The sequence below is a fragment of the Mesocricetus auratus genome, unplaced genomic scaffold (assembly GCF_017639785.1).
Source record: "Mesocricetus auratus isolate SY011 unplaced genomic scaffold, BCM_Maur_2.0 Super-Scaffold_100020, whole genome shotgun sequence".
Classification (NCBI taxonomy): domain Eukaryota; kingdom Metazoa; phylum Chordata; class Mammalia; order Rodentia; family Cricetidae; genus Mesocricetus; species Mesocricetus auratus.
The window spans coordinates 27,785,675-27,791,788 of record NW_024429201.1 but is presented as its reverse complement, the minus strand read 5'-3'; positions in this window follow the sequence as shown (position 1 = coordinate 27,791,788).

Genomic DNA, 6,114 nt, shown 5'->3' with positions numbered 1-6,114 from the left:
ACACACAGAAACACACACATAAATACAGATAACCTAGATCTTAAAATATACATCAATTGGACCCCAGACAGACAGCTGGGAGGCCAGCATGGGACTGATCCAGACCCCCTGAGTGAGAGTCAGTGAGGAGGCCTGGGCAACCTATGGGGCCCTGGGTAGTAGATCAGTGTTTATCCCTGGCATACAAATAGACTTTGTGTGTTCATAACACAAAGAGGGATGCTCTCTCAGCCTGGACTCTTAGGAGAGTGTCTGGACCCTACCCTGAGTGAAATGACAGACTCTGGATATCCCCTATGGGGAAGGAAATGGGGATAGGGTGGGAGGCTGGGGGAGATGGTGGGGGATGCGGGAGGAGAGGAGGGAGAGGGAAGCTGGGATTGACATGTGAAGCAAGCTATTTAAAATTAAAGTAATAAAAAAAATTTTAAAAATACACAGCAATCATCCAAAATTTACCTGGACCATTAAAGATGAAATAAGGGATGCTCTCCCAGTGAAGGTAAAAACACCAGTCAGAAATGATGTGTGGCTTTTCAAGAAGTTATGGAATATACTGCTTCTGTTTCTGGGATATGCTATTATTTCTCTTGCTGGTCTTCTTTGAAGTATTTATTTTCTTACTTTGCATAAACATTTCTTTTTTTTTCTTTTTTATTTATTTATTTATTTTTTAATTTTATTTTCCAGTTTAAATTTAGATAAGAATCAAGGTTGCTTCACAAGTCAGTTCCAGGTCCCTCTCCCATTCCCTCCCTTCCTCCCGTGCCCTCCCCCCCCCGTTATCCCCTCATTTCTCCAGGGAGGGTGAGGCCCTCCATGGGGGTGTCCATAGTGTGTCATTTCATATAGGGCAGGGCCTAGACCCTTTCCCAAGAGTTCAGGGTGAGAGTGCACCTCACATTGTTCTATTGGAGTCCAAAGTCCGTGTGTATACTTGGGATGGGTACTGATCTGCTGCCCAAGGCTCAATAGAATCCCTAGGCCTCTTCACTGACACCCAGATTCAGGGGTCTTGATCAGTCCCATGCTGGCTTCCCAGGCTAATGCCTGGGATTCAAGAGTTAACCTTTGTCTGGTCAGCTGTTTCTGGGGGTTAGACCAGCCCAGTCTTAATCCCTTTGATCATCAGTCCTCCCTCTCTGTTACTGGCTTTCTTGAGTTCAGCTCAGTACTTAACCAAGGGAGTCTGCCTCTTCTTCGATCAGCCACTAAATAAAGTTTCTGTTTCCCAGACTCTCTGGCCATAGGATTGTAGGCTGGCACTCCCCAGATCTATGTCTAAAATCCATATATGAGAGAGTACATGCCATGTTTCTCTTTTTGTGACTGGGTTACCTCACTCAGGATGGTTTCTTCTAGTGTCATCCATTTGCCTGCGAAATTCATGATTCCATTATTTTTTTCTGCTGAATAGTACTCCATTGTGTAGATGTACCACATTTTCTCTATCCACTCTTCAGGTGAGGGACATCTAGGTTGCTTCCACGTTCTGGCAATTACAAATAAAGCTGCTATGAACATAGTGGAACAGACATCTTTGTTGTATGAATGGGCATCTTTTGGATATATGCCTAAGAGTGCAGTTGCTGGGTCTTGTGGTAGGTTTATTCCCATTTTTCTGAGGAATCTCCACACTGATTTCCAAAGTGACTGAACCAGTTGGCACTCCCACCAGCAATGGAGGAGTGTCCCCCTTTCACCACATCCTCTCCAGCATAAATTGTCATTGGTGTTTTTGATTTTAGCCATTCTGACAGGGGTGAGATGGTATCTGAGAGTTGTTTTGATTTGCATTTCCCAGATGGCTAAGGATGTTGAGCACTTTCTCAAGTGCCTCTCAGCCATTTTAGACTCCTCTATTGAAAACTCTCTATTTAGTTCTGCAGCCCACTTTTTAATAGGGTCCTTTGGTGTTTTGGAGACTTGCTTCTTGAGTTCTTTGTAAATTTTGGAGATCAACCCTCTGTCAGATGTGGGATTAGTGAATATTTTTTCCCATTCTGTGGGCTGCCTTTTTGTCTTGCTGACTGTGTCCTTTGCCTTACAGAAGCTTCTCAGTTTCAGTAGGTCCCATTTATTAATTGTTGATCTTACTGCCTGTGCTACTGGTGTTATGTTCAGGAAGCTGTCTCCTGTACCAATTCGTTCAAGGGTACCACCCACTTTCTCTTCTAAGAGGTTCAGTGTGGCTGGATTTATGTTGAGGTCTTTGATCCATTTGGACTTAAGTTTTGTGCATGGCGATAGACATGGATCGATCTGCATTCTTCTACATGCCAGTCTCCAATTATGCCAGCACCATTTGTTGAAGATGCTTTCTTTATTCCATTGTATATTTTTAGCTTCTTTGTCAAAGATCAGATGTTCGTACGTGTGTGGGTTAATACCCGGGTTTTCAATTCGATTCCATTGGTCTACCTGTCTATTTTTGTGCCAATACCAAGCTGTTTTCAGGACTATAGCTCTATAATAGAGCTTGAGGTCAGGGATGGTGATGCCTCCGGACGTTGCCTTGTTGAACAGGGTTGTTTTGGCTATCCTGGGTCTTTTGTTTTTCCATACAAAATTGATTATTGTTCTTTCAAGGTCTGTGAAGAACTGTGCTGGGATTTTAATGGGGATTGCATTGAATCTGTAGATTGCTTTTGGCAGGATTGCCATTTTTACTACATTGATCCTACCTATCCAAGAGCATGGGAGATCTTTCCATTTTCTGAGGGCTTCTTTAATTTCTTTCTTTAAAGATTCAAAGTTCTTACGATACAGGTCTTTCACTTGTTTGGTTAGCGTTACCCCAAGGTATTTTATGTTGTTTGTGGCAATTGTAAAGGGTGATGTTTCTCTGATTTCTCTTTCAGCCCTTTTATCATCTGTATATAGTAGGGCTACTGATTTTCTTGAGTTGATCTTGTAGCCTGCCACTTTGCTGAAGGTGTTAATCAGCTGTAAGAGTTCCCTGGTAGAGTTCTTTGGGTCATTGATGTAAACTATCATATCGTCTGCAAACAGTGAAAGTTTGACCTCTTCCTTCCCAATTTGTATCCCCTTGATCCCCCTTTGTTGTCGTATGGCAATAGCTAGAACTTCAAGTACCATGTTGAAAAGGTATGGAGAGAGTGGACAGCCTTGTTTTGTTCCTGATTTTAGAGGAATTGCGTTGAGTTTCTGTCCATTTAGTTTGATGTTGGCTGTTGGTTTACTGTATATAGCTTTTATTATGTTTAAGTATGTCCCTGTTATCCCAGATCTCTCCAAGACCTTTATCATGAAGGGGTGTTGGATTTTGTCAAAGGCTTTTTCAGCATCTAGTGAGATGATCATGTGATTTTTGTTTTTCAGCTTGTTTATATGGTGGATTACGTTGATGGATTTTCGTATGTTGAACCATCCCTGCATTCCTGGGATGAAACCTACTTGATCGTGGTGAATGATTGTTTTGATGTGTTCTTGGATCCGATTTGCCAGTATTTTATTGAGTATTTTTGCATCAATGTTCATGAGGGATATTGGTCTGAAGTTCTCTTTCTTAGTTGTATCTTTGTGTGGCTTGGGGATCAAGGTTATTGAAGCCTCATAGAAAGAGTTTGGCAAAGACCCTTCTGCTTCTATTGTGTGGAACACTTTGAGAAGAATTGGTATAAGCTGTTCTTTGAATTTCTGGTAGAATTCTGCACTGAGGCCATCTGGACCTGGGCTTTTTTTGGTTGGGAGACTTTTGATGACAGCTTCTATTTCCATAGGGGTTATAGGTCTATTTAAATTGCTTATCTGTTCTTGATTTAGTTTTGGCAATTGATAGCTGTCCAGGAAGTCATCCATTTCCTTTAAATTTTCGAATTTTGTGGAGTACAGGTTTTCAAAGTATGACCTAATGATTCTCTGGATTTCCTCAGAGTCTGTTGTTATGTCCCCCTTTTCATTTCTAATTTTGTTAATTTGCGTGTTCACTCTCTGCTGTTTGGTAAGTTTGGACAAAGGTTTGTCTATCTTGTTGATTTTCTCAAAGAACCAACTCTTCGTTGCGTTGATTCTTTGTATTGTTTTCCTGGTTTCTACTTTATTGATTTCAGCCCTCAATTTGATTATTTCCTGGCGTCTACTCCTCCTGGGGGAGTGTGCTTCTTTGTGTTCTAGAGCTTTCAGCTGTGATGTTAATTCTCTGGTATAACTGTTCTCCTGTTTCTTCATGTGAGCATTTAGCGCTATGAACTTCCCCGTAGCACTGCTTTCAAAGTGTCCCATAGGTTTGGGTATGTTGTGTCTTCATTCTCATTGAATTCGAGGAAGTCTTTAATTTCTTTTTTATTTCCTCTTTGACCCAGGGATGGTGCAGTTGAGCATTATTCAATTTCCATGAGTTTGTAGGTTTTCTGCAATTTGTGTTGTTGTTGAATTCTAATTTTAAAGCATGGTGGTCTGATAAGATGCATGGAGTTATTCCAATTTTTTTGTAGCTGCTGAGGTTTGATATGTTGCCAAGTATGTGGTCGATTTTTGAGAAGGTTCCATGTGGTGGTGAGAAGAAGGTATATTCTTTTTTATGTGGATGAAATGTTCTATAGATATCTGTTAATCCCAGTTGGGTCATTACTTCTATTAGCCCTTTTGCTTCTTTGTTGAGTTTCTGTTTGGTATTCCTGTCTAGTGGTGAGAGTGGTGTGTTGAAATCTCCCACTATAACTGTGTGGGGCTTTAGATGAGATTTAAGTTCTAATAATGTTTCTTTAACGAATGTGGAAGCCTTTGTATTTGGGGCATAGATGTTCAGAATAGACACTTCCTCTTGGTGGGTTTCACCTGTGATGAGTATGTAATGACCTCCTTCATCTCTTTTGATTGATTTTATTTTAAAGTCTAGTTTGTTAGATATTAGGATTGCTACCCCAGCTTGTTTCTTGGGTCCATTCGATTGAAAAAATTTTTCCCAACCTTTAATTCTCAGGTAATGTCTGTCTTTAAGGGTGAGGTGTGTTTCCTGTATGCAGCAGAAGGAAGGGTTCTGTCTTCGAATCCAATCTGCTAGTCTGTGTCTTTTTATGGGTGAGTTAAGGCCATTAATATTGAGGGATATTAATGACCAATGATTGCTCATCCTTCTTCGATTTGCGATGGTTGTTGTTGGTGGAATTATGTGTGGAATTTCACCCCTTTGTTCTTTTGGCTGTTGGTAGAGAGAGATTCTCTAATGCTTATGTTTTTCTGGTTGTAGTTAGCTTCCTTGGGTTGGAGTTTTCCTTCCAAAATTTTCTGTAGGGCTGGGTTAGTGGACACATATTGCTTGAATCTAGTTTTGTCATGGAATATCTTGTTTTCTCCGTCTATAGTGATTGAGAGCTTTGCCGGGTATAGTAGTCTGGGCTGGCATCCGTGGTCTCTTAGTGTAGGTAGAATATCTATCCAGGACCTTCTGGCTTTCAGCGTTTCCATGGAGAAATCAGGTGTAATTCTGATAGGTCTGCCTTTATATGTTACTTGACCTTTTTCCTTAGCTGCTCTTAATATTCTTTCTTTATTCTGTATGTTTGGGGTCTTGATTATTATGTGGCGAGGGATTTTTTTTGTGGTCCACTCTATTTGGTGTTCTGTAGGCTTCTTGTACCTTCATTGGCATGTCTTTCTTAAGGTTGGGAAAGTTTTCTTCTATGATTTTGTTGAATATGCCTTCTGCCCCTTTGAGCTGGATTTCTTCTCCTTCTTCTATACCTATTATTCTTAGGTTTGGTCTTTTCATGGTGTCCCATATTTCCTGGATGTTTTGTGTTAAGGATTTGTTGGATTTAAGGTTTTCTTTGGTTGATAAATCCATTTCTCCTAGCGTATCTTCAACACTTGAGATTCTCTCTTCCATCTCTTCTATTCTGTTGGTAATGCTTGTATTGGTAGTGCCTGTCTGTTTGTCCAGCTTTTCTATTTTCTGCCTTTCTTCAGATTGTGTTTTTTTTAATGACTCTATTTCAGTTTTCAACCCTTGCAGTGTTTGCATTGCTTCTTGCAATTTTCTGTTTATCTGTTCGTCCGTTTGTTGCCTTTTATGAATTTTTTGGTTTGTTCTTTCTTCCATTTCTTGGATTTTTTGGTTTGTTTTTTGTTCCATTTCTCGCATTTTGTGCT